Source organism: Cyprinus carpio, chromosome B14 (assembly GCF_018340385.1).
Source record: "Cyprinus carpio isolate SPL01 chromosome B14, ASM1834038v1, whole genome shotgun sequence".
In the NCBI taxonomy this organism is placed as follows: domain Eukaryota; kingdom Metazoa; phylum Chordata; class Actinopteri; order Cypriniformes; family Cyprinidae; genus Cyprinus; species Cyprinus carpio.
The window spans coordinates 12,081,444-12,108,999 of record NC_056610.1 but is presented as its reverse complement, the minus strand read 5'-3'; the positions used below and the strand labels follow the sequence as shown (position 1 = coordinate 12,108,999).

Below are 27,556 nucleotides of genomic sequence, written 5' to 3'. Positions count from 1 at the left end.
ATATATCATATAGATTTAGTTTTTTTTTTTTTACTTATAACATTTATTTATTTATTTATTTATTTATTTATTCTATATCATATAGATTTAGATTTTTGTATTTATTTATTTGTTTGGGCAAGAAATTATGTACAGATTGCATTGATTTTTTGAAGACCACTTGGGATTGTAGATTAATCAATAACATATTATATATAATTATTAAATATTTAATAATAATATAATTATAATGTTTATTAAATTAAAATATTGTTTTAAAGAATTATATTTTGCTTCTGATAAGAATACGATGGTTAAGCGAGTTTAAAAGAATTACATTATATTAAATAACAATGCATAATTTCATTGAATTTTTAAAAAATATGCACAATGAATTATTAACACAGTGAAAGCGTGACATCCTAAAATAAACATCTAATTTAGACTGAAACAAATTTCTCTAAAAGGGGGAGATTTTCTGTTATTTCTTACTGTACACACAGTGGCGTCACCCTCTGACAGCATGTTTTCTTCTTTAACCACTAATAAGCACACAGCACCCGTACGCCAGCGCTGACCAAACAGTCTACTTCAGTCACGCTGGATTTAATGGCGTACAAATCACATAACCCCAAACCCCACAGTGCGCTACAGTTTAAATCTTCCATCCCAAGTGACCGGCCTCCGATAAATCAATACGCTATCTGAGCGTAACCGCCCGGCTGAGTACATAGAGTAAATCCATTCTGCTGTTTAACAAACAAGAGCGTTTGTGTTCATCAGGTGTAAGTTTGGAATCTGGAGGCAGCCGTGGATAAACGCTTGACCTCTCTCTTTCCCAGCATTGGCAGCTTTCTATCATTGTCATACTGTTACTTTCACATCTGAGCTCACACATCACTCAGGGCTTTTCTGGCAACTTTGAGCTTCACCAGACGAGATGCTGATTTGAGAACACGGCGAAAAAAGAGTGGCATTCATCAAATTTCCACGGAATGTAAATCAAAACATAAAGTCTTCACCTGCAGGCCTGGATTCAGAGCGGCACTGTTGAACAGATTCTCATTAAGTCAAACTCACCGCAGCTGTGTACACTCATAGTCCGCCTGAGCGAACAAGAAACCCAACTTTCCTCTCACACACATGCTTTCGAACCCTCTCCGATGACTGGAACCAACGACCTATTTCTGATTGGCAAACCGTACCCTGGTACGATGGGTTCCTCCAAACAAAGCCCCATCAGAAAGAAAAGAGGAGACTTGCGTACAACTGAAGAGATTCTGAGAAGATGTTGGCGACTGTGTGTGTGTGTGTGTGTGTTTCTCTGGAGTGTGTAACTGTCCTCAGTTCTGTCCAGGCCATCACACAGCCAGATGGTGATGCTGGGTTCACCTTGTCCATGACCGTCTCCTCAATGCAGCAGAGAATGAGGTGTGCCAAACAGATGGATAATATCTGCTCTGTGATTTTAAAACCTGCATCTGGATTTTTTTCTCTCTTTATCTCTTTCTCACTCGCATTCTTTTCACCCTGAATGAAGAGCGAACTTTCATCTTTTCTGGCAGCCCGGCCCCGTTCGTGGTAATTCGATTTTGTTTTCGGTGATGTTCGCGTTCAGAATAAGTTCTCTCCCTCCATTATTTGTGTTCCCGTCGTGTTTAATTAAACCCAGTGTCTGATGCTCCCCAAAATGGCTGCTGCTCTCTAAACACTTCAAAGCTCGTGCAAATTACATTTACTATGTAAGCATTGCATCATGTGTGCATTTCAAATCAACATACTGTATCTAGGGCTGATACGTCGGCTTTTCTTCGTTTTGACTTTGTCTTTTCTTCTGCCCCACTTCAAAACAAAGCAAAACACAGTCGAAAAAAACAGCCCGACTAACCTGGAGGTGTTTGTGTTCCTTGTTTACGAGGTTCTGACATGGTTTTGTAAAGCTGTTTGAGAACGACTCAAGTTGGCGCGTGCGTATGTGTTTGTGCGGATTTCTCCCGATTGACAAACAAACGACGGACGCAGTGCTTGAAAAGGTTAAAGTGGCATGAGTGATATTAAAATGAGGCGGATGAGAGGCAAGCCCATGGCGTTATTCAAATGGAGGAGTTATTTTTAATTTTGGTTCAATAAAGCAAGACGTTCAGCCATCCCTACCCAGATACTTAATTAAATACTTCACACACTATATTAGTTTTGTGTTGCCTGCCGCCGGTTCGGAATGGTAATAGCCATAAAGAGAAACATTTGTCTGACAGATAAAGTGAGGTATAAATCACTTTTCCCCCGAAGAACGATTTTGGAATAATAAAATACTCCTGTTTGCTGGCGTGAGAGAAATTATATTAGTTTCTACTTAAAGAGGCAGAGGCTATTTCACTGGCTGACTCTTTTATTCTCCAGGTCTTAAAGGACTCTCATATGTATTGTGGTGCACTCACTTATCCCTCTGATTTACCTCGCGTTTGGCTTCGTTTCAAACGCTGGAACATCTGACTGTGGAACTGGATTTCAATCCAGCATATCTACATTCTCACTAACTGTTAAGAGTTTTGTGATTGTTTTAAAAGGGTTGGGAATACTGTCATCATTGGCTTTTTCATGTTGTTCCGAAACCGAGTGAATGTAGTTCTTCTGTGGATCACATAAGGAGATGTAGGGGCTTCTTGGAATTTATTTATTCATTATTTGGAATCCTGAATTTTCTTTTTGGGGTTAATTTTGACTGAATTATCATCATTTAACCTCATTGTATGAAAATTTTGAGAAAATGATATTGGGAATGAATTGGACTGGCCAAATGTGAATGGATGATTTCTGCAAAAGCATTATAGACATATAAACCTTTTTAAGATTTTATATTGGCGTACTGCCCTCAAGGCTATTTACATTGACATATACACTTATTTTTTAACATGCATACAATTACAAACTGCATAATGCATTCTACATGACCATATTCTACATCCCTAATCCTACCCAATACCTAAACTTAACAACCACTTTACCAACTATTAATAAGCAGCAAATTAGGAGTTTATTGAGCAAAAGTTGTAATTGTTTGTTAATAGTGGAATTGGACCTTAAAGTGAGACTGAAATATAAAACATTTGCTGTGTTTTAAAAATAGCAATTCTTCTTTTTGTTTGATTGTTTTCAAATTTGGCATTTTTGTCTATTGATTCCATGTTCTTATTTATCTATATTTTTTTATATTCCTTGTCCTTGTCCTTAATCTCAATGATATAAAGAATTACTTTAATAGTCTCTGCATTTGATCACTTATGGCCTTTCATTAATTTTTTTTTCCAGTAAACACTGAGCATTTGATCTAACAGCTAACAGTGAAAGCACTGACAGTCGCTGTAGCGTGCAGTGACCTCACAGCTTCATTCACTCCCTCCCCTGAGTAAGATATCTCCCCACGGACGGCTTCCACCAGCCGAGCAGTGTCGGACGCCCATATTTCTCACTCTTTCTCCCATTCGGAGGGTTTTAACTGGTGGCATCTGGTTCACTGTTTCTCCCTCTGTTCCCCAATATGCTCCCAATCTGTCCACAGGCCTTCACGTGCTCTAATCTACAACTTCATCTTCAGTGAATATATCTGTTCGCTCGCTAGGCTTTGACTGGGCCACGGCTGAGGATTAGTGCTGTCTGACAGCGCGGGATATTCCAGATCCCATGGACTTTAAAGGAATAGTTCAGTCCAAAATTAAAATTCTGTCATTATTTACATATGATTTGTATGAATTTCTTTATGTTTTTGAAGAATATAAAAATGCAAGTCTTTTCAACGTAATAAAGGTGCATGTGGAAGCTCCAAAATGACCAAAACGCACCATGAAAGTTTCATAAAATTGGCCTGTAAAAAAAGTAGTAGTAAATAAAGACTATTGGAGCATGTTTTACTGCTTCAAAATTTCATGCTTAATTTAATGTGCTATTTGCTGTTCCTTTGTAACAGTTTGTGAAATTTACTAGCGATCTCTAAAGATAAAAAAGTTTTGTGCCTGCATTAAAGAAGTTGCTTAACAAATCATTCTTGCCTTCAGTGAATTGTTTGATCCAGTTCACAAAACTTTTCTGAATGATTCATTCATGAATTAGACTCATCCAGTGCTCATGTTCAACTCACTGGCTCAATGATTCAGTCACAGTGGTTAATAACAGCCCACTGAAAATAATAAATAAATAAATAAATAAATAAATGGAAAGATGTGTGGGTGAGTAAATAATGACAGACTTTTGGGTGAGCTAATTCTTTAGAACAATCTTTTTGCATTATGCTGTTTATTTTTCCTCAGTCGGAATGATGCATGGGAAAGAATCCCACTAAGAAACCACTCAGCATGCTGTACGCTGGTGTTTTGGCAGTGAGAGAAAGGCTTACTGTAGGCTTCCACGGAATATCTGTTTCTGCTGTGCTTTAATGAGGGAATATTCCCGAAATTAATACTGCATGACAAAAACTCTTTTTTAGTCTTTATGGCTCTTCCTGAGATTAAGTGGCCTCAGAAAACACCTACCATTTCTCCTCGTCTTTCCACCCACAAAAAAATCCTTCCACGCTTCCTCCCTCTCTCCCTCCCCCTCTCCATCCACAGTGGTTGTCTCTGTCTGAGCAGAAAAATCCAGCAGGCCTGTGGTTGAAAAATGGGGCCATTTGGGCTTGTTTGTAAGTTCTGTCAAGAAGCAGCACCCCTGGCCTGGCCCGGTTAACAAATTGGATGTTTAATCTGGTGACATTCCTATCTGGGCCAAGGGCTAATATATGTGTCTAAGAATAACCGACCAGCAGGCCTGATAGATGGGAAGCTATTATAGGCGGTATTTAAATCTGAGCACACAATTCCTCTATTTCCATGGTGGAAGAGTGACAGCTTGATTTCAACACTGGGGGGCTTGGATAGAGCTGTCAGCCTACACACATCAAGGAGGGATTTTCTTTGTTTTCTTTTCTTTTCCTCCATCGTCTCTTCCTTTTTCGGCTTGATCGACTGGACAGGCTGTTAACCGTGATGGTTGAGGTGGAAGACAGTGTTGTAACGGGATTTGGGAAGTAGATATACTGCTTGCAGGCTTTCCACTTCAGTTTTTGACTCAGGGAAGGATGAGGAGATGGTCAATTGGATCAGTAAAGGAGATTCTGTTTTCATTATAATTATATATATATATATATGTGTGTGTGTGTGTGTTTGTGTTTGTGTGCGTGTGCGTGTGTGACTCTCACAAATGACACATTGTTCTCAGAGCACAACACACTGTGTCGTCTCCCCTGCTGATCTACTGTCAAGTCTAACGGTTTGATCTCCATGTAGAGCAAAATATTATCATGACACATTCACCCAGTCCTTCCCATAAGGCTGACTGGGGCATCAGATGGTGACCAAATCATCTGTAAGATCTACTTCTGGTTCCCTGCAGTCTGTACAAAGTCACTTTTGACATTTGACAGTCAATTAAGGAGTATGTTGTTTCATAAAATATATATTTATTGCGCTGAGTATAATGATTCAGACTTCACAAGGAAATGTGGTTTCTGTTCACATAATGGGCCGTGTGAAAGTGTGGCAGGTTTCTGGGGTTTCGTTTATGGGCGTAATAAGTGACTGTGCTCTGTTCAGGAAGTGCAGCTTGCAGTAATTTCTGATCCATTCCTCCGTTGTGAGGTCAGCTGCGCTCACGTGTTTTACACGCTCTCTCTTTACTGCATTATGTCATGGATTGATTTCGATTGGAGGTACAAATATGTACTTTGCCATGGCAACAGAGGACAAAATAATGCTTTGGAGGGTCTTGAGGAAATCTGATCGCAAGGGAGGAGCGATTGTGTCAGTGTGATTTGAGTTGCTTCATCTTCTGTCTCTGCCGTTAAGTACAAACAGACACAAGGACACTGTTCACTGATCCAAACAAACATCCCACCATCAGGGTTTTTGCAGGATCTTCTCATTTCTTATCTCTCTGTCTGTACCTCCTTCTTTCCCATTTTCCCAGAGTGCAGATGGTGAAGTCATGGATTCATTTCCCCATCCTTGTCTCTAGCAATTCAGCACTTTGTTATGAGATAGTTATGAGACAGCTGTGTTTGATATTTTTGAGGGAAACAGTGATACAATTTTTTTTGTAGTCTTTAATGAATACAAAGTTCAAAAGAACAACATTTATTGACCTTTTTTATCAAATTGTTTCATGCTGAATAAAATAATTAATTTCTTTAAAAATTCTTTATTACCACAAACTTTTAAATGGTAATTTGAATTTTAAAACAGATTTAAAATATTATTTAAGGGGACATATGAATTTTACACAGGAATGAAAATTCTGTCATTATTTACTTGTGTCCTTCTAAAACTGTATGACTTTCTTCTGTGGAACACAAAATCATTTGTGTTTTTTGTCTCAGTTTTTGTTGGGTTTTGTCCATATAATGAAAGCCAGTGAGGTTCAAGTTAATGTGCTGATCTCATTGACCTTCATTAAATAAAATAAAAAAAACAGTTCTTCAGAATGTCTTCTTTGTGTTACATGGAAGAAGAATGAGTAAATGGTGACAGAATTTTTTATTCTGGGTGAACTATCTCTTTAATCTGCCTTTTAGCAGGCAGATGATTTTCCTATTCTTAAAAATCCACATAAATTCCCTAAAGTTCCCTTCATGTTTTACAAACTCCCCAGATGCATACAATATATATATTTCCTATTCATTCAAATGAAACACAGAGGAGATGCTCATCTCTAATACGTGCATGAGTCTGTGAGCTGTATAAGCTGTTTTTGTACTCATAACAAAGGTAAGAGGCCAGGGGAGCGGACAGTAGATGCAGTGTAAAGGATGAGACTGAGGAGAGAGAGACAAAGATCCGTTCTAGAGACTGTTTGAGTGCCTTATTAAATATTTAGTCTGATTGTACATGGTCCTGTAATTGCCATCTTGGCTAGTGAATAATTGATGACGTGTAGGAAAGCAAAGGAGGGCCCCAGTCTCTCTCACTCTCTCTTATGCACATATCTACACCTTGCCTTTTTTGTACACCTTTATTGTTAATATAATCCTGTCCTCATTAACTAAAATGATTCTGAATTCAGGACAAAGTCGGTAAAATTATATTATAACCTCTAGTTTGCTTCTGGAATTTTCTCTTTGCTAATATACAAAATAAATTCTTGGACTGCACTAAATTATTGCCAGAAATTCTGTTACATGGCTTTAAAATAATTACACACGCCGTTAGCTACAACCAGGCTGTTCAGAGGGCTAGACAGAGCAAGCGCAGTCAAATGGTTGTGCTTTGATTCCACCTTTTCCAAATCAAGTGAGTTAAATGGATGTCAGTCAGTGTGTTGAGAGAACCGAACATTGTGAATGGGATGAAAAGCAGCATGCTAATCTAATGCAGAGACTACGAGAGCGATCGCCTCCTGTCTTAAGCGTCTCAAAGAAAGAGCATCTTTTCATAGAAAGCAACGAGTGCTCGCAGCAAACGGTGGCCGAGAATTGGAGCCATGGCAGCTTTTAAAAATACCTCTGCTGAAATATTGATTTTTTTTCTTCTTCTTCTTCTTGCCTAACGTAATAAGTGAGAGACTCCAGGGATGTGCGTATGTGTGTGTGAGATGATGGGTGAGCAGACAGAGATGCTCTTTTTCACACATCATGTGAGGATTTTTGTGTGTGCATGTAAGACTGTTTCAACTAGATGTATTCTGAACTATAATTACAGTATAGTCACTTACTCTTGGAAAGTGTGTCTGCACTGTAATTTTTTTTTTAATTATATTAGTTTGTTTTTTAATTTTTTAGTTATAATTAAAAAAGATTATTGGAGTATGTTTTACAAGAAAGCACAATTTCATTCCTTCTACTTCAAAAATTTTATGTTTAATTTTATGTGTTACTTGCCGTTTTGTTGTAATTCTTTGTGAAAGTTACTAGGAGTTTCTGGGTGAAAACTGTTTCAAAGTAAAACCTATCCCAAATGTTTTTCAGTGTGGAGAAAAAGTTATTTAAGGGGATATTTCACCTCCAAAACATTTACTCATCTCCTTGTCATTTCAGACTTGTTTGACTTTTATTCTTCTGTGGAACACAAAAGAAGATATTTTGAAAAAAATGTCTCAGTGTTTTTTGTCCATACTGTATTGTGAAAGTTAAAACTTTAGCTATAGCTTAAAACAGTTGACACATTCTTCAAAATAATGATGGAAATTTCATTTTTTGGATGAACTATCCTTTTAATATCCTTTTGAAAATATATATTAAATGGTAATCTTCATTTTATCAGATTTTTCTCCTGTGGCACTAATAATCTACCACTAAAATATACCAAACATACCATTTGTTCACCAGCATCACCCATAAAACAACCCAAACTCCCTTTCTGCATGTATTGAAGACTTGTAAATAGACAGGTGTTGTCACACAGCTAAGGTCAAGTCTAGATGATTGGCTTTTCTCAGAGCTACAGGTGAGAGACCCTGGCCTTCACAGCCTGATGCCTGCTCGGCCAGCCCTTCTGGTCTCTTTTCAGCCCCAGAACCCCTTCCTTGCCAGTCCCTTGAGTTAGAAACAGAGGGATGGAGAGAGAGAAGTGGAGAGGGTGCTGTAGACCAGCAGTAATTCCTGACTCGGAGTTGGAGGCACATTAGGGACTGACAGGGCCACACATCCCCCTGTAATTGATTGCAGGCCAGCGTAATGAGGTGATGGCTTACAACAGAGACGCCAACTCCCTCATTATCTTTACCCACTTTTTTAAGAGCAGAAAGAGAGAGAGAGAGACAGCAAAAGACAGAAAGAGAGACAGAGAGAAGGATGGAGAAAAAGAAATGCTGAGACTAATAACCGAGCCCTGGCTCTAGAAGGTCATTAATTATTTATGTTGTTTTAATAAGTTTTAGATGGGGAGGGAGAGGTTCAGCGTGAGAGTTAGTCTTTCCCTTCTCTCTCTGTCTTTCGCTGTCCACACCTCAATTTCGCCTGTTCTGTCATTCTGTCTTTTCCTATAGCCGTCTGTCCATTTCATACTGGGGTGTTTGTATCACAGGTACAATATCAGTCATTGCAAAGGCCTCGAGGGGACTTCAGAATGACATGTATCCACAGCTGGAAATGAAAACGCTCTGTATTTCTGCAAATGGCCATGATATGATACGATTATTGTATATACGATTCTTTTTTTTGCTTTTATTCTGTCATTCTGTGCTAATTAGCAAGGATAATGCCTTTTAATTATTTATTTTCAATAGTCCAGTGGCCACTATAATGATGTCTTATACCTGTATAGTTGTAAATGATAGAATTTCTCAAATATAGTTATAAATATACATAAACATAAATATAACATATTTTTTGTATGTAATTGTAATATTTACTTTTTTGTTAATTACAAAGTACAATACAATGACATTTCTGTGCATTTCTTTATTTGAGTTGCAATATTTTACGTGGTTATGAGAATTGCTGTTGATACAGCTCTATAGGGTGAGCATAGAAATTCCTTTAAGGCTCTTTCATAATCTGCCCTGCTCGTGTCTTTCTCGCCCCCATTCCTGTCTGAGATCTTTGAGTCCAAGCCTTGTCATCTAAAAGCAGCTCTTCCCCTCTCATCCCGCACACTTCCAAACACTAGGCTAGTCCTGCCCTAATCCGAAGGGAGCCAACCTGCTTTGAAGTGTTGCCGCTGTTCCAGGATGAGATTCTCAATTCCCTGTCACTTTAACCCAGATAGACTCTTCCTTTACGTGTTACACTCCCCCCTCTTTCAGAATCTGCCTCTCTCTTCTGTGTTTCGCCACTTTGTTCCAGAACCGCCAAAGCGGGACGGGTTTGAGCCCCCATTAAGGTTACACTGGACTCTTTCAGAATCTGCCCTGCTCGTGTCTTTCCACTCGCCCCCCACAGCCCTTGTCTCCTGCTGTGTTTTAATTCAATCCTTATTGATCCATATCTCTCCTTCCAAGGACTCCAATATCATATGAATGGAGCTCAGGGATGGGTTCCCCATATTATTGTATTCCATGGCCATAAAGGGCATTAGCAGCCAACAGAGCAACCCAGATCAAGTATCAGTCGATACCAGCTAAAGAGAGCAGGCTTTCTCCCTTTCTCTCTATCTTTCTTGCCGGATTTCTCTCTTTCCTATCTATCTCTCCGTAAGAGCGCTGACGGGGTTAAAGTATATATGGTGATTATGTCATGTGGTAAAGTGAGGTTCTAAAAAATCGCTTGAGTTAGCACCGTGTGTTTTTAAAGATATTGTTACTGTCTTATTAGGGAGGAATCAATGGCGTCTGCAGATGCCAGCCATTTATATAGTAGACGGGGCTTCTCTCGTCGCTTTTTCTCCCAGCATCCTTCTCTCCGTGCGCTCCGTGGGGCGGCAGCGGTGGAGGTTATCCTGTGGTTAATGTGACATGGCTGTCTGCGACCTTGCTGGTTGTTAACTGCCCGGATTATTATTGTGATAATGTGGCAATTAAAAGGAAAGCACTCCATCAAAATAGTGGGGCTTATGGTCCTGGAGATGAATGCATAGAGATTGCCAGCCAGGGGAAATGCATTAAAACTGCAATCCATTTCGTACTGTAGCCCACCTCCAGAAGCGGAGGCTATTACGGCTCATCTTCACTGATATCCATTCCCGATCAATAGCACCAGGCTGAGGTAAAAATACAAGTAAATCAACAAAGCTAGAGTTGGTCTTCGATATAAAGGAAGAAAAATCAAACTTCAACTCTAATTGCCTTCAACTTTGAGTGTCTTCAAAAGTGGGCTAAATCACTCATTGGCGGCTGTTTATATATGGATGCTGTTGTCCTTGGGTGTTTTCGTTGTGTTCGAGTTGCTTAAAAGTGTTTCTGTCTTTCTTTTGCAGATTTTTCCTGAAATTCTTTCTCAAGTGTAATCAGAACTGTTTGAAAAATGCAGGGAATCCCAGAGACATGAGGCGATTTCAGGTGAGAACGCACATGAACAGACAAAACATGTGGATTTACATGCACACAAACAGGTTGTAAAAATGCTTGGTGTCTCCAAAGGTGGTTGTGTCCACCACAGTGAATGTGGACGGCCATGTCCTGGCCGTGTCAGATAACATGTTCGTCCACAACAACTCCAAACATGGCCGGAGGGCACGACGCCTGGACCCTTCTGAAGGTAAGACGTGAATTTCACTAAAATATGCACATTTTGCTTCCTGTGATGTTATTTGTGACCCTGGACCACAAAACCAGTCTTAAGTAGCATGGATATATTGTAGCAATAGCCAACAATACATTGTATGGGTCAAAATTATCGTTTTTTGTTTTATTCCAAAAATCATTGGGATATTAAGTAAAGATCATGTTCCATGAAGATAGTTTGTAAATTTCCTAACGTTAATATATCAAAACTTAATTTTTGATTAGTAATATGCATTGCTAAGGACTTCATTCGAACAACTTTAAAGGTGATGTTCTCAATATTTAGATTTTTTTGCTCCCTCATATTCCAGATTTTCAGATAGTTGTATTTCAGCCAAATATTGTCCTATCCTAACAAACCATACATCAACGGAAAGCTTATTTATTCATTTTCAGCTTTCAGCTGATTTATAAATCTCAATTTTGAAAAATTGACCCTTATGACTGGTTTTGTGGTCCAGGGTCACATTTATGTTAAATAATTTTACTGTAACTTATATACACTTCTCTTCAAAAGTTTGGGGTTAGTAAGATTTTTTTGAAAGAAATTGATACTTTTATTCATCAAGGATGCATTAAAATGATCAAAAGTAAGAGTAAAGACATTATAGTAATTTCTATTTCAAATAAATGCCTGTCTTTTCAAACTTTGCTTCTCAAAGAATCCACAATGTATAATGGTTTCTCCAAATAAATTAAGTAGCACAGCTTTATTTAACATAAGAAGTGTTTTTTTGAGCACCAGATCAGCATATTAGAATAATTTCTGAAGGATCATGTGACACTGAAGACTGGAGTAATGATGCTTAAAAATTTAGCTTTGCTAACAGATTTTTATTTTTGTATTTTTTTTAAATATGTTAACATAGAAAATGGTTATATTGAGTTGTAATAATGTTTTAAAATATCACTATTTTTACTGTGTTTTTGATTTAATAATTGCAGCCTTGGCATTTTTACTTGTTTTGAATACATCAGAAAAGAGACATTTGAATGCGAGTACAAGTTTGACATTCAAACCGCATTTATTATAATGAAGAAAAAGTCAGACTTGTTAGTGCTACTTTCTACTTCCTCACCTAGTTCTCAGAGTACAGGTAACTTCACATCTGACTATCTAAAGGGGCTGCATTGGGTAATGTCGCTTTGATATGAAATGCTGAAAGTGTGCATAGAGATTCACCTCCCAGATGAACTCAGAACAGTCCCTGAATGTGGGAAATTGTGTGATTAGCTCTGTGACTGTTTTGTGTGAAAAGCGTCACTGTGGAATCACCGGCACTCCTGTGTCCCAATCGAGGAAAAGGAAAAGTCGCTGCTCTACTTTTAGTAAGACTCTTCTGTAATTCTCCAAAGACCAACACATGAAGAGGAAGTCACTGATGGCAGTTCATTGTGGGAGATGGGCAGGCTTTCATCTTGAACACACTAGAATACCCATGCAGATATTGTAAAAGAGAACAGCTGTTCCATTACACCCCGTCAGGTGAATGCAAATCACGCCTAGTGCTTGTTTACTTTCATCTATTCACAGGTATCAAAATTTCCAGAGATGTTCACTTGTACAACAAAGAGAACATTCAAAAGCAATCATAAGTGATTTTGAGTCAAAAGTTTGGGAACTTTGCATTCCCATGGTGATATTGGAGGAAAGTGGCTGCTGGTGTTCAGCACTATAAGCAGTAATGTGGTCTGAAGTTGCACCAACAGCCCCTCAGTTTGCTTGTTAGCTCACCGAGCTGCGACCAATCAATTCCCGTCCATAGCTAGTGGAGACTGGGCCAGTCGTTCAGTCAGCCTGTCTGTCTCCATACCGCCTGCTCAAAGAAGGATTTACGATAAAAGACCAAAAAAAAAAAAAAAAAAAAACTTAATGGTTTTATTGGGTTGAGTGGTGCACAGACACCAAAGAAAAAAAAAAGTCAAATGAGCTTTTACAGTAATCAGACTTCCTGTTTTTCAGTTTTTTTTTTTTTCATTTGCATTTGGGGTATGTGGAGAGTAAAACACTGGTAAATGCCAATTAGTTTAATGATAACATTTCTCAAAAAATGGGTGAACGTTGACACTAACTCGCTCTAACTCAGTGCTTGTGTTGTGATCTTGTTTTCCGAAGCAGCCACTCCATGCATTAAGGCCATCAGTCCAAGTGAGGGATGGACGACTGGGGGGGCCACCGTCATCATCATTGGGGACAACTTCTTTGACGGTTTACAAGTGGTCTTCGGCACAATGCTAGTTTGGAGTGAAGTAGGTTTTTTACGAATATTTTGTATTATTATTATTACTTTATAATTATATTTTTTTATATTATACATTATTAATTTTATTTTTATTATATTATTCATTTATTTCAAAGAGACAATTTATTTGACCAATATCAATAAAATTAGTAATATTAAAATAATGATTTTTTTTTTATATTATCCTTAAAATATATTACTTAGCCAAACCTTTCATACTTATTTTATTTTATTTTATTTTATTTTATTTTATTTTATTTTATTTTATTTTATTTTAAAGAGACAAAATACTTGACTAATAAAATCATTAAAAATAATTATTGTTTAGATATTTATTATCTTAAAAATATTTCTTCAAAAGAATGCAGTGCCATCTCTATGCTTTGGATAAATCTAATGAGTTCAAATAACTTGAAAGCTCTGTAGTTTAATGTTACCAAAAAATAAAAAATAAAATTGAGACATTTTTAAAGACAAGACATCATAACATAACAGATCCTATTACAGTATATGGCTAAAATCTATAACTGTGTCCTTTGAGTAATGAATCACTCTTTAGCTTCAGCATTAAATGTGTTTACATTGGAGACAGTGCTTGTGTATTGAGTACTGACCACTGAACGTGTACTCTGATGGCTTCTAGCTCATCACACCTCACGCTATCCGGGTGCAGACGCCCCCTAGACACATCCCTGGGGTTGTGGAGGTCACACTCTCCTACAAGTCCAAGCAGTTCTGCAAAGGAGCTCCGGGACGTTTCGTCTACACAGGTATACAACACTTTGCAACTGCCTGGAGCCCTTGCCTCCATCTCCAGCATCAGAATATATTTCTGTCATCTTTCTCAGAGGTCGATCTTTGCATGTCTTCTTTGTCCATTTTATCAAGTCCCTGCCTTTTTAGCTTAAAATATTATTTGCAGTCCATAAAGACACTTTCCCAAGATGGCATACTGTTAGCAGGTCATTTCTGACTCCACACTACTTTTGGCTGATGTCTGTTCTCTTGTGTCCAACGGGCAGGACGAGTATCATTTAGTCAAATCGATGCTTTTCATACACCGATTATTCCATCAGAATAATCCAGATGCCAGTCAATGTAAGCGAAAGGTCAGATCAAGGACTGTTTAGTGTGATAAGAAAATGTCACAGCGACGGTCATAAAAGAGAAAGAAAAAGAGGCCTGTGTTCAGGCTTTCTGTTATACATCAGCTTTATCTCAGTGTATTTTCCACGTTCTTTGTTCAGTGCACCTCTCATTCAGATGCATTTACCGTGTAAGCAGCAAAAAGAGACAACTTTACAATGGACAGGACGGCCCTGTCTTACCTTCGACCGTTCCTTTGCAATGCTAATGTTTGCTCGGACCGACAAGATGATTTGACTGACAGCTGTACGCCGCATTGCTTTTATAAATCCTGCATTGTGAATAGCTTGAATTTTTCTTAAAGTTCAAAAGAATATTCTCAGCGCGAAGGAAGCATGTTGCAAAATGTAAGGATGAATGAAACAGGACCTGTAGAATATCTCTGAATCAGAATGCAGAGACAAAAGGGAATTAAAGGTCATAGAAGATAGAGGACAAAGAGAATATTTTCATACAAATTTGTTTATATTTTATATTTACTTTATCTTTATTATTTAAAATGTAATATAAAATGAATACAGTTTGGAGATTGTATGCCTACTCTTTCTGTTTCTCAAAATCAATTTCATCGTACGCTCCAAATTAGATTCACGCATTCATATTTTAGTTTGTGGATTCACTGACGTACATCCAGCAACTTATTTACTGTGCCAGAGATGTGTGATATTCATTAATGTGAAATGAAGCGGCCTTTTAAATACTGAATAGGCAGACTGCGTATAATTGAAGAGGAATGAGAGTGCATCTAACCTCAGTGATGTCTTTCCCACTAGAGACTTCCCATAAGCCCCAGTGAGCTCAACTTTACACTGCATTCCAGCTTGAAAAAAAAGCTCTCTCCTTATCGTAAGACACTTCCAGATGAACACAAGCCAGTTTGAATATTTTGAAAGAGATACATTTAGGTCATCAGAAATTAAGCGTTCAGGCCGTAGGGAATGGGAGGGGGATACGTACATTGGCGAAGGAAACTGGCATCTCTGTGCAGACACAAATTATTTTTATCATATTCCTTCTATCTGCCTTTCATTAGCAGTAATGGACCCCAGAAATGCATCAAAGACGGTCAATGTGCCCATTCCACTGATTATAGGTTGACTGTCTTATCTGTGCTGGAGTGGAAAGCCAGAGCAGCAGTGTTCAAAGCATGTTTTCTCCGATATCACTGCCGTTAACACTGCCATCACAGGAAGTGATCTCACAGTCTTCAGACTGAAGCATCTAGGGCTTCACGGTTGAGTAAAATTCAGGATTCAATAAAATTTTTCAGTTCAAATTTTGTTGAATGGAATTTTTATTTAACAACAATTACCCTTGCACAGCTGTAGGTAACCGATAGGTGCATAGGAAAAATGAACAAAAAACAGGTCCAACTTCAAAACAAAAAAGAATAAATCCTGCATACTATCTGCACTTGCAAATGTATCAAAATATACATTTATTCACTCAAAACGTTTCAGTCCATGACATGAAGGCCTGATAAAGATCATGGATTGAAACGGTGTGAGTGAATAAATTTATTTGTTTTTGTTTTGATGGAGGTTTTTCATTTAAATTTAAATTGATTATGCCCTACAGAATGTTATAATGGAATTTGAATTGGAATGACAGGAAAAGGAATTTACTTTCCAATTAATAGACATTCAAAAAATCCATACAATTTTAATTTACTTTTTTTTTTAAATTTAATTAAATTACTATGATTTTTATATTGATTATATTAAAATAAAATTAAATATTAACTATAAAATTAAATAATGTACAGCTTTATAATTTCATATGTAAAGGCATATTTGTATATGATATATTTTTATGTTTTGTGATTTAATAATTTATTGCAGTTTATTTCAATTTCAATTCTGCATCTTGTTTGCTACCTTTATTCAAATTCAATTGAAATTATGATATTGAATTGTAAATTAAAAGTCTAAATATCACATAAGTCTGCTCTGCACCTGCTGGCTGTGGCTTTTACCATTCCTAGCACTACAGGGAAATGTCAAAGACTTGCTCCGTCCAAATTCCCTGAAAGCATTTCACATGTAGCATGGGCTAGTTAGGACATCTTGTTAGATTAGCAGAATGTTAAGTCCATTCTCACTTTCAGTGCTGCAGCTGGTACCTGATAACTATTACGGCTCTGTTGCTTTCTCACATTTACTCTGTTCTCTGCCGCACTCCCTTCGGAGAGATCTTCACTCTTATTCTGTTAGTTCTCCCTTCTGCCTGCATGCATCATTAAGTCCTTCAGTCCACCAGCTCTTGTCTCTCTCTCTGTCTCTCAGGGGGTTAAGACTCCCCAGGTGTTGGGTTAGAGGAAGGAGGGCGAGATGAGTGTGAAGAGCCTAAGGGTATTGACTTTCCTGGGAAAACACAGCTCTCTAAAATCAGTAGCCAAATACTGCAATAACTCAACAGCCATTGATCCTCTTTCCCCTACGGCCACATTGATCTATACATTACAAGCTCTGAGACTGGCGGCATGGATTCAGCCTACGCTAACACAACCCTCCCAATCGCCTGTAACTTACTGCCTCTGTCATTATAATCATAATAACAATACATGTGACCAGAAGTAATGTATTCAGTATGGTACAGCCGAACGACAGCAAACCGTGCCTCTGGTTTGCAAGCATTCAAACTGTATTTGGGGCATCAAAAATCAGCATTTGACTTAGCCTTTTGGGTATAGCGTTTTATTTGATTGCCTCAGTCAAGAAGATCCATCAGAAATAAAACTTGTATCTGAAACATCCTCTCCACTTCCTGAAAGGGGAGGGCTTATATTCCCTTAGCGGTGCTGCATGCATTCCAAGCAATTGCACAATATCCTAGAAACAGAGGCTGAGAGGATACTGGAGGTGCGGGACTGTTAATATGAAGAGCGTTGTTCTCCTGGGCACCAATGTGCTTGTCAGAACATGCCTGATGCCTTCCAGGCTGACAGCCTTTGGCATTGCAAACAAGAGCTGTAGCATCTTTGCTGGGTGAGACCTTTTGTTTAAAATAGGGTGCTGGGTTACAAAATGGGCAGGGGCAGGGTGAACTTCCTCCCCGACCACCTGCTCAACCCATTTCCAGTACCTTATTTTGGTTTGTTTAAGCATAAATTGTAGAAAAGGGGTTGTTTTGTGACGCTGATGGCTGTCATAGAGTTGTAGACTAGGCTGGCGCAAGTCCCAAAGGTTATTATAAAGATTATAAAGATTATACAGTTGTACAGTTGTCAGAAGCGAATGTACTTGTAAGAGCTTACTTTAGATTATATTGAGTTACTGTACTGTATAGTTTACCCAAAAATAAAAATGTAGGCCCTACTCAAAAATTCTTGGAAACTGAAAATTATTATTTTAAATTATAATTATTTGTAAATGTTCATATATATATATATATTATATATATATATATATATATATATATATATATATATATATATATATATATATATATATATATATATATATATATATATTTTTTTTTTAAACTAATTAATTTTTTCTAATTAATTTTAATAATATAATTATTTAAAGTATTGGACAATGTTCTTAAAATATTACTGTATAATTCTGGAGACACAAAAACAGAATTTTGGGTTATATTAACACATTTTTATTAGTGTTGTCAAACGATTAATCATGATTAATCACGTCCACAATAAACGTTTTTGTTTACATAATATATGTCTGTGTGTACTGTGTATATTTATTATGTATATATGAATACACACACATACAGTATACATTTAGAAAATATTTACAGGTATTTACATGTATATATTTATATTCATATAATTTATATAAAATATAAATATATTTAATATATAAGCAATTTTTTCTTAAATATTTATGGATGTGTGTGTATTTATATATACATTACAAAAATACTGTACACAGTACACATATTATGTAAACAAAACCTTTTATTTTGGATGCGATTAATCACGAATAAGCTTTTGACAGCACTAATTTTTATCTTATAAACTGATTGTTTCAATTATTTAAATAACAGTTTCTGATAAAATTTGCTCTTTTGGTCAAAAACTGATAATGGTATTTTGTGTCATTTTCGGTGGCCAAAATTTAGGTTCTTCCCTAATATTTGAATTTATTTCTTTTTTGCATCCCTACCATGTCCATGTTTTTGCATCCCTACCAAAGCAAGTCAGTAGGATCCAGTGTTGTTGTTTTTGACCCCATTGATTTCCATGTACAGACAAAAACAGAAAATATCCTGAACCTGAAATATCTTTAGGTTCATAACAATGTGAGGAAGGGACTAAGAGACTTCTGGAAATGCAGTAACGTAGGGCTGGAACAGATGTTGGGAATCATTGTAAGGGTGGGATTTGATGTCAAAGCCACACAACAAAGATTTTCTCAATCTAGCTATGTAATTGCTGCAGCCTGAGGCCTGGGGAGTTGATTGGAAAACCACGGAGCACCCAGCTGGTATGCAACTTAAAATCATGGGCTGGTCTTGGAACCTGCTCGCTGTGTTCTCACATCAGCCAGAGGTTCTGGCGCCATCCACTACATAAGCTCTTTAAAACTGGCACTAAAGCTTAATGGCACAGGCTCTGTGGATGCAGTGGCTGATGTTTCTCAAAGACCATTCCCATAGTTGGAGCTCGGAGAGGGACCAGGAGCAGTGCACTTGTTGCCCAGGCCGTGGAACAATGGGCCACTTTGTTACCTTTTCATCCTCAGCGCAGGCAGATGGAACACATTAGCGGAACGTTCCACTGGATAAGCTCTGCGGGACTGCAGAGCACGTAGAACAGGACCCGGCATGATGTCATCATTTCGTTCAGTTGTTTCACAGCTTGGACGCTGATGTGTTCTAAAGTCTTGCACTAGGAGGGGGTCTGTCAGCAGTATCCAGTCTGTGGCGTATATTGGTGAGATACTTTCACAGTAGCTCCAGTACAGCCTTTTAGTGGAATCCATAACCTGTCTGCTTATATAATGTCAAATTTCAAAGGTTAGAGAAGCAGACATCATAACTTTTCTCTTTCCTGCAAGCCAAGAATTTGTCAAGAGTATTTACTAATTGATGTTTTTGTATTTGCATAAATCTTAGGGGTGTGCGGAAACAATCATATAATACTACATATATATATATATACTGTGTGCGGGTGAGATTATTTGTTGGCTAGTCACCAAAATAAAATTATTGGCCAAAAAAGCTAAATTCATATTTTAAATTATAATTCTTAATAATAATCTTAAAAAAATGTATTGAAATATTAAAAAAAAAATATTTAAATACTGTACTTTTTTTTTTTATTAATTTTTTTATTTTTTTATTTGTAATTTTAAATTGTTTTTTATGATATTTTTTTCTTCTTTTTTTTGTCTTGTTGGTGGCCAAAAGTTTTCTTCATCTGTCTATGAGGGTCTATAAGGCCCAAGAGATATTAAAACTAAATTAATGTATCAAATAATTATTCATGTATTCCAATCATATCATGAGGTAGTTGGCACTTTCCCAGCCCTATAATAACTACACAGCACCAACTCTCTGATATATGGAAATGTGTGCAGTGACTTGAATGTAGTGAACATTTCCAGTGTGGAAAGACTGAAGTGGAAGTGACATTAACACACCGAGCTCCTTCCGTTACTCCTTCTCTCTCTTTCCCTCTCCTCGGAGACCGAGCAGTGACGCAGCCATGCTGATTACCACTTGCATCCGTTTGCCTTACCGGCTAGATATGTTAATCATCTGCTGGGTAATTGCCTCTGTAGTGCCTTGATTAAGTTGAGTGACACGTCAAGGAAGTGTGCCTCAAAGCCATACTTCCCCCACCTGAGGAGCCTGTTATTATTTTGGAGTCACAGCCTAAAGTGTCCCCCCATGAAATGACTAATTATCCAACATTGGTTCCATAGGTCTCCTCTTTAAGAGAAAAGTGACTCCTTTGATAGTGATATGAATCTCGGCTCTGTAGAGGAACGACACATTCCCCTGGTGGAGAAAAGCCCTCAGCAGCTCATCAAATACTCAACCTCCTCTTTTATTCCACTGATCTTACTTCCCGCATACAAAATGACAGACACCCATGAAGTGATATAGCACACGTGGTTTCCGAACATCTTGCTCCGTTAATGTGACGTCTGCCCAAAAGTGAGAATCATTTGTTGATTATTATCTGTCCCTAAAATGCCAGACAGTTTTTCATAGTGCGGTATCACACAGGGGTAAACCGAGGTTAGCTCAGCTTTCCTAATTGCTGCCATAACAGCGAATCGCGTTCAAGCCGTAATTAAAAGTGTGTGGTTTTTTAGTGCGAGCGAGTCTGTGTTGTCTGTGTGTTAGAAGAGGCTGGGGTGAGTTTCTCTTCATCTTCCCTGGTGGCTCTCCACTTTAAAGCAGCCTGCGCGCCTAGCCTCTACTGTCAATCACAGTTTAAAGTTCATGAAATTTCTATGAGGATCGATCCAGGGAGGAGGAGGAGGTAGGAGTGTTTGGGGTTGCAGGGGTTAGGGATGGGGAGTCAGGCTGTAATGATTGATCAGAACTTGCACTTTGAATCTCACTTCTTGCTTTATTCCTTCAGAGTGGTGCGAAGAAGCGCATTCCAATTTTTCCGTCAGTTGCGGAGCAATGCGTTTCCATGTGCCGCGACCTTTTTGACGCGAGGACAAAGAGGAGATGGATGGGTTAAAATCGATGGCACGCAACAGGGGGTCTTCAGACGTTTGTCAACAAGCCAGAACGGCGACCTCGCGGCGACAGAGTAGAACAAGAAAACAAATCGCTTCCTCTCACATCGCCCCGTTGCGCGTCTGTAAATGTCTTCCCCCTAAAGAGTAGCGGGGCAATCTAAGTGCGAGATACCCATCTGCAGGTGAAAGAGCCACTCTGAGTCATTCCCTCCTATATCAATCATGTAGCACATGAAAATGAGAAATTGAGGCATGTTGCGTCAGAATCCGAACCAGCATCAAATTCCCCATTCCATCAATGTGCCTCCCACGGACAGAGCAGGGCTTGATCAAGTGTTTTAGATGGGCCGAAGGCTCCATCTGAAATCGTTCAGTCTGCGTTAGAGGGAGACCGCTGAAATAGCCTCTCTCTGAATGGCGCAGACACGCAGTTGCGATTGTGGCCTAGGGGGCATGACTACGCTTACGATCGCTGCATCACAGGGGCTAAGGAGGATAGAACGGGAATGGATATGGCACCTAAAAAGCCCCGTGTTGTAAAGACAGACGCCATCAGGGAGAGGCGAAACATGATCAGCTGGGGGGCTGGTTGGAAAGTGGGAACAAGAGAATGTAAATAGAAAAACAGAGGAGGGTAAATAGATGTATGCCCACTGGAGAGCATGGATGTAAACAAGCAGAGACTGAACATATATACAGTTGGCAGGAGACAAGTTATTGGGGCTGGGCTGGGAAATTAGGCATTGTGATAGCTTGTGGAGTAGGGTTGTGTGCCATTCAGAATAGTTTTTATGTCCCAATTACAGTCCTGAATTGGAATTGCATTTGAACTCAGAATAGTATTTAAATTTCAATTACATTCCTGAATTTGAATTTGAATGGAGGTAGCATACATGATACAGCATTGCAATTCGAATTTGATTGTAAGGCAGTGAAATTAATTAACGTAAAAAGTTTACGCATAAAAGCAAATCTTCAGACTAAATTTAAAATGTTGCTTGACAAAGCCTGATTTAAAGGTTAGAAAGATGGTTAAAAAGCATTGAAGCTTTAAATATAATGCATGCATGGATGAATAGGATGAACGAGCAATGAAATGTTTATTGATAAAGTTTAATATCAAGGAAAGTATGAATGTAACATGTGTTGAATTAATATCCCAAATCAACATTCATGTGTGTTGTGTGTGGAGCCAATTATTCATTTACATTCTCTGCTATTTCTTTGATTTTTGTTGTATATCTTTTCCTCTCCTCTTTTATTTCCCTCCATCTTTTATTAGTAAGCATTGCCCTCATTAGATCTGGCAATCATGAGTTGGTGTGTGTTGAGTGGTTTCCCAGTCAGCCCTATTTGACCTCTGACATCTGCATAGCGTGTAATAAGAGCAGAGAGGTATGCTGGGATTGATTTTAGAGTTTCATGCTCTACCTCTAATTTGCTAGATAGATAGCGCTCCGGCGAGCTCATATAAGAGGACAAACGCAGGTGTGCTGTGCAGGTTAACTGCATGTCAGAGGTCAAACACTCAACGGTTTTGCTGATGTGCGTCGATGATGATGGGGACACGATTCAGACTCGACCCTGTAGTGCTTATGATCAAAATCTTGACAGTAATAGATGTAGTTATGCAAGCAGATGAGGAAATGCTTTTATTGTGTGTCTCTTAAATTGTGCGGCTCATTGTGTTGCCCCGTCCCGCTGGACATCTGAAAGAGGAAATCATATTAATCTTTTGCTGTTCCCTCACACTCCAAAGCAACCTTCTATTTAGCATCAGTAGATCTCAGTGGAGAGTGTGATAACCTTCAAACGAGAACGAGAGAGAGAGAAAAGAGATGTGCAGCCCCACAGCGCCTGCAATAAGGAGATGATTAAATTAATAATAAATATACATCCCTCTATTCGTCTCCTCCAACACACACACACACATACACTCGCCACCTCTTCAGCGAACTGCATTATCTTTCCCTTTTCGCAATCGCACGTCAGGCACAGCAAAGACGCGTGGATGGCTGAGAGGAAGGGAGAAAAAAATCAATACAAATTACGACGGAGAAAGTGGCACTGATGGCTAGAATTGCAGCATATGTTTACACTAAATCAGGCAATCTATCTTCATATGGGCTGTGTAATGCAGGCGGGGTCAGGGTTCGGCCCGCGCACACACACTCTCCAATTACTCCCACTTCTCCGCGGGAGGCAGCCGTATCGATTGGCTGAGAGGACAGAAGCCCTGCAGGCAGCCAATGGGGCGCTGGGGTCAAAGTTCAGGGGGATTTTAATAAGAGAAGTAATGGGCTTAATTTCTTGGGGGTGTGATAGAGAGACAAAGCCCTCCCTCTCATGTCTCCTGTCCGACGGTTCATTAAAGTGCAAGTTTTATGGGATTGCTTTGTGAAATTGCTCTCATGGATGCTCTTCTTCCGATGTTCCTGCATCTCGTTCCCTTTCTCTCATGACATTCTTTCTTTCTTCTTTCCTTCCTCATCTTTTGTTCTTTCAAGGTTTTTTTTTTTTTTTTGCTTATTCATTTATGTTCGTTTGTTTGTTAATGTCTTTGTTCAATCATTTATTATTCATTCACGTTTGTTCTTTAGTTCGTTCACTCCTTCCTTTTCTTTCTTTCTTTCTGTTTTGCTTTTTTTGTTAGTTTTTTTGTTTACTTGTTCATTAATTCATTCATGTTTGTTTACTCCTTCCTTACTTCTTTTGGTTCCATTTTTCCTTCCATTTCTTTCTCTCTTTGTTTTGCTTGTTTACTTGCTCATTAGTTCATTCATGTGTTTGTTTCCTCCTTCCTTAATTCATTTGTTTACATCCTTCTTCGCATTTCTTTCTTTCATTCTTTTTCTTTTGCTTGTTTTTGTTTACTTATTTGTTCATTAATTTATTCACATGTTTGTTTACTCCTTCATTACTTTATTTGTTTCCTGTTGCATTCCATTTTTTTCCATTTTTGCTCTCCATTTTCTTTTTTTCTTTCTTTCTTTCTTTCTTTCTTTCTTTCTTTCTTTCTTTCTTTCTTTCTTTTTCTTTATCTCTCCTTCTGTCTTCCTCTCTTTTTTCCTGACACCTTATATCCAGATGGCGGTGATTAGCGCATAGCAGACTGTCCAAAAAACGACACAACAAAACAACGGCACGTAGATCGCTTACTGAGTCTAATCACACTGCCGTTTGATCAAACCGCAGTTCTCCCGACTTGGAGAAGGAACGTGATCATTTCCACAGAGCCTTTCTCAGAGCGTCCTGAGAGACTGTTCCCTCGCTTTCACGGGGGCATTGAGTCACAAAGACCCCCACACACCCCCTCCTCAGCAACCGCTGTCACTCCGCAAGCTCTTTTCTCCTCCTCGCCGTGAAACCGGCTCAAACAAATTTGATTTAGCAGCTCGCTGAGACCCATTCCCGAGGAAAGAAAACAAATATTGTTATAATGGTAATAACATCTATTTGCCGCGCACGACAAACGGCACCGGGCCCTTTGAAAAGAGGCCCCTGCTCCTGCACAGCCACCTTATTCTTATTCATGAAAGCACCGCTTATGCATATTAGTGCAAACTAGGTATTCTGCTCGCTAGCATTTGGACTGTCAATCATCCTTACGGAATACAAGCAGCAACGGTGACAAAAGCGGACCGGGCAAGAAGGCTGACAAATTGTCCCCAAAGTCAAATTTGACAGCCTTTTATGATTAATGGGCTTGATTATGGAGAAATATCTCCCTAACTGCTTTCCGGGTGTTTCTTTCTGCCATCGTATCGCGACAGAGATGGGAAAGAGGGGCTAAGCGGAGGTGCTGTTTGCGGCGAGAGAATGAAACAAACGTGAGCAGGGTTGAGTGAGAAGAAAAGAATTGAATTAGGCAGGAAAGGTTAGAGTTTGGGAATAAAGAAGTGTAAAGAGGGACAGGAAGGCCATAGGGCCTCACTAAACACTTCATAAAACAAATTCACACAGGGGGAGGCCTGGATTGATGCCACAAGGACGAACGTAAACAAATATACAGGGAGAAACCTACACAGACACACACTGATATTTAACCCCATGGCAGAGAACTCCGGGCAATGGACAAGAAGACATAACAGTGTGTTTCTGAGAGAACTGCAGTCAATTAAATCAAATAAACATCTTATTTTTGGTTTCTCCCGCAGCTCTGAACGAACCCACCATAGACTACGGCTTCCAGAGGCTACAAAAGGTCATCCCTCGTCACCCTGGAGACCCGGAGAGGTTACCTAAGGTAAGTGTGGTCGCCAGAAAATGCTTTCGCTGCTTTCAAAATCACCCATTTTGTTTTCCCTGGCCGTGCTTTGGACTTACACAGGCTCTCCTGTATTTGAAAGAAACGCTTGGCATAAATTTGAAAATAGGTGTAAAGCATTCTCTAGATGGGAGTTGAATATTTCAGTCTCAGATTTGGCGTTGCATCTCCGTTCTTGCTGAAAAGGACGCGTGTTTTCTTATGTCTGTGAAGCAAACCTTGATTCTGAAAGCCTGAGGGTCTTCTGTTTGAAAGCGTAGAAGAGCAGCTCGTACTAGCTTGTGAATGAAAAAACAATTGTTTGTGTGATGCTGGCTTTGAGAGGGTGAGATGGAGGTTAGATCGGCACTGTTATGCACGCTGGTGGCACATTGCAGCTTTGGGGCAGCAACAAGCAACAAATCAAAGAACAAAGCTGATATGCAACGGGTGCAGAATGTGTGTATATATATATATACAAAACAAACATGTGTGCGCAAACACATCGAGTCAAGCGCAAAAACTCAATGTGCCGTCAGGTGCCCTGGGCGGTTTGCCGCCTGGTTAGTATGAAAAGATTATTTTCCCCTAAAAAGGCAGGAAGCTAAGTGAGAGAGATTCTTTTGGGCAAGGCGCTGGTGTAGGAGGGGATCAGATCTGATGCGGACTGACACTTTAAAACAGCTGCCAAATTGAAACCATTTATCAAAATCTGACATCTGAGATCCAGTCACCAAAAAAGCAGTTTATTTGTAAATTGATACTAATAGTGAGCATACATTGTCTGGCCTCTTTGATGCTGCGATACGTGGCAAGGGGAGACCGCCAGCTATCACCTCTTATATACTTATACGTTCAAGAGGAAAACTCAATAAGAATGTAGACAGTTTTTTTTTTTTCACGCTCTTTTTTTTTTCTGTTCCTGGTGCCTCGGTTTTTTGACACAGTCCTATAAATAAATAACCAAGTAAATACATAAAGCAGTAAGTAGGTAAATAAATAACTAACTGAATGAATAAGTAATTGAGCATGCAAATAAGTAAATAAATAAACAAATATAGTTTGGTAAATAACTATTCCAAGCTGTGCATGAACAACCTCGTTTGTCCTTTTATCACTGTTATATCTTTGTGTATCAGATGTGTACATATGTAATATTAATGATATGTGCAATATGTATTATGATACACACACACACACACACACACACACACACACACACACACACACACACACACATATATTTATTTTTGAATAACAGATGTGTTTGACTGTGTTTTAGCATATACTTGACTCTTTCCAAATCCTTGATCAGATCCGCAGTGTGTGTGCCAGTGATGGCCCCAGCATTTAGAAACCCAGCTGTGTTTGTCTGACGACCTTTGCTTGGGCCAGGCGTGTATCAGGTTTATCTATAATTTCATTTCCAGTCCCGGGTTTGGCCGTTAGCACACACCTCTCTGTCCAGATAGATCAGGAATATGGATGTGATTCAGGAGGCTGCTCTGTCCCGCAGGCAGCTGTGTTTCTCGCTGGCATTCGGGACACACATGCACAAGCAGTCCCAGGTTACCTTAAGGTTAACGACCTGTGAGATCCACTCTAACGGACACCTGGATTATAGCATGTCTTATAAACTCAGAAGGGGGGAGTGGGGGGGGGTCTCTCTTAGCAACCGTTTCCAACACAAGAAAAATGAATGCACATTAAATGAACCAAAAAAGACCTGTTTGGATGCTGAAATATTTATAAATGGGCTTTCTGCTCAGTGAGAGGGAATATACACTTTATGTACATGTGGAAGTTCCCAGAAGCCCTGGACAAAGCAGATAGGGGAGACTGGGGCTAGTTGTCATTTAGTTTGTATGTGAGTGAATATTTCTAGGAGTGGGTTTAGTCAGTTTCTCTATCAATGCAAATCTTGATCCTAAAACGCAATTAAACTTTACACGCTATTTTAGACACGCTGATATTTTTGTGACAACATGACCCAATGGTAAGGCATATTGTTACACTATATGGGGTAGATTTAAAGAATTTGATTAACAATATTAGGTAAAAATAAACAGCAAATTAATTCTGAAACAAAA

The 27,556-nt window shown here is 38.8% G+C and overlaps 1 pseudogene; it reads left to right on the top strand.

Annotated features, from left to right (window-relative positions):
* LOC109102868 overlaps positions 1-27,556 on the top strand; it is a 103,822-nt pseudogene that overhangs the window by 57,628 nt on the left and 18,638 nt on the right.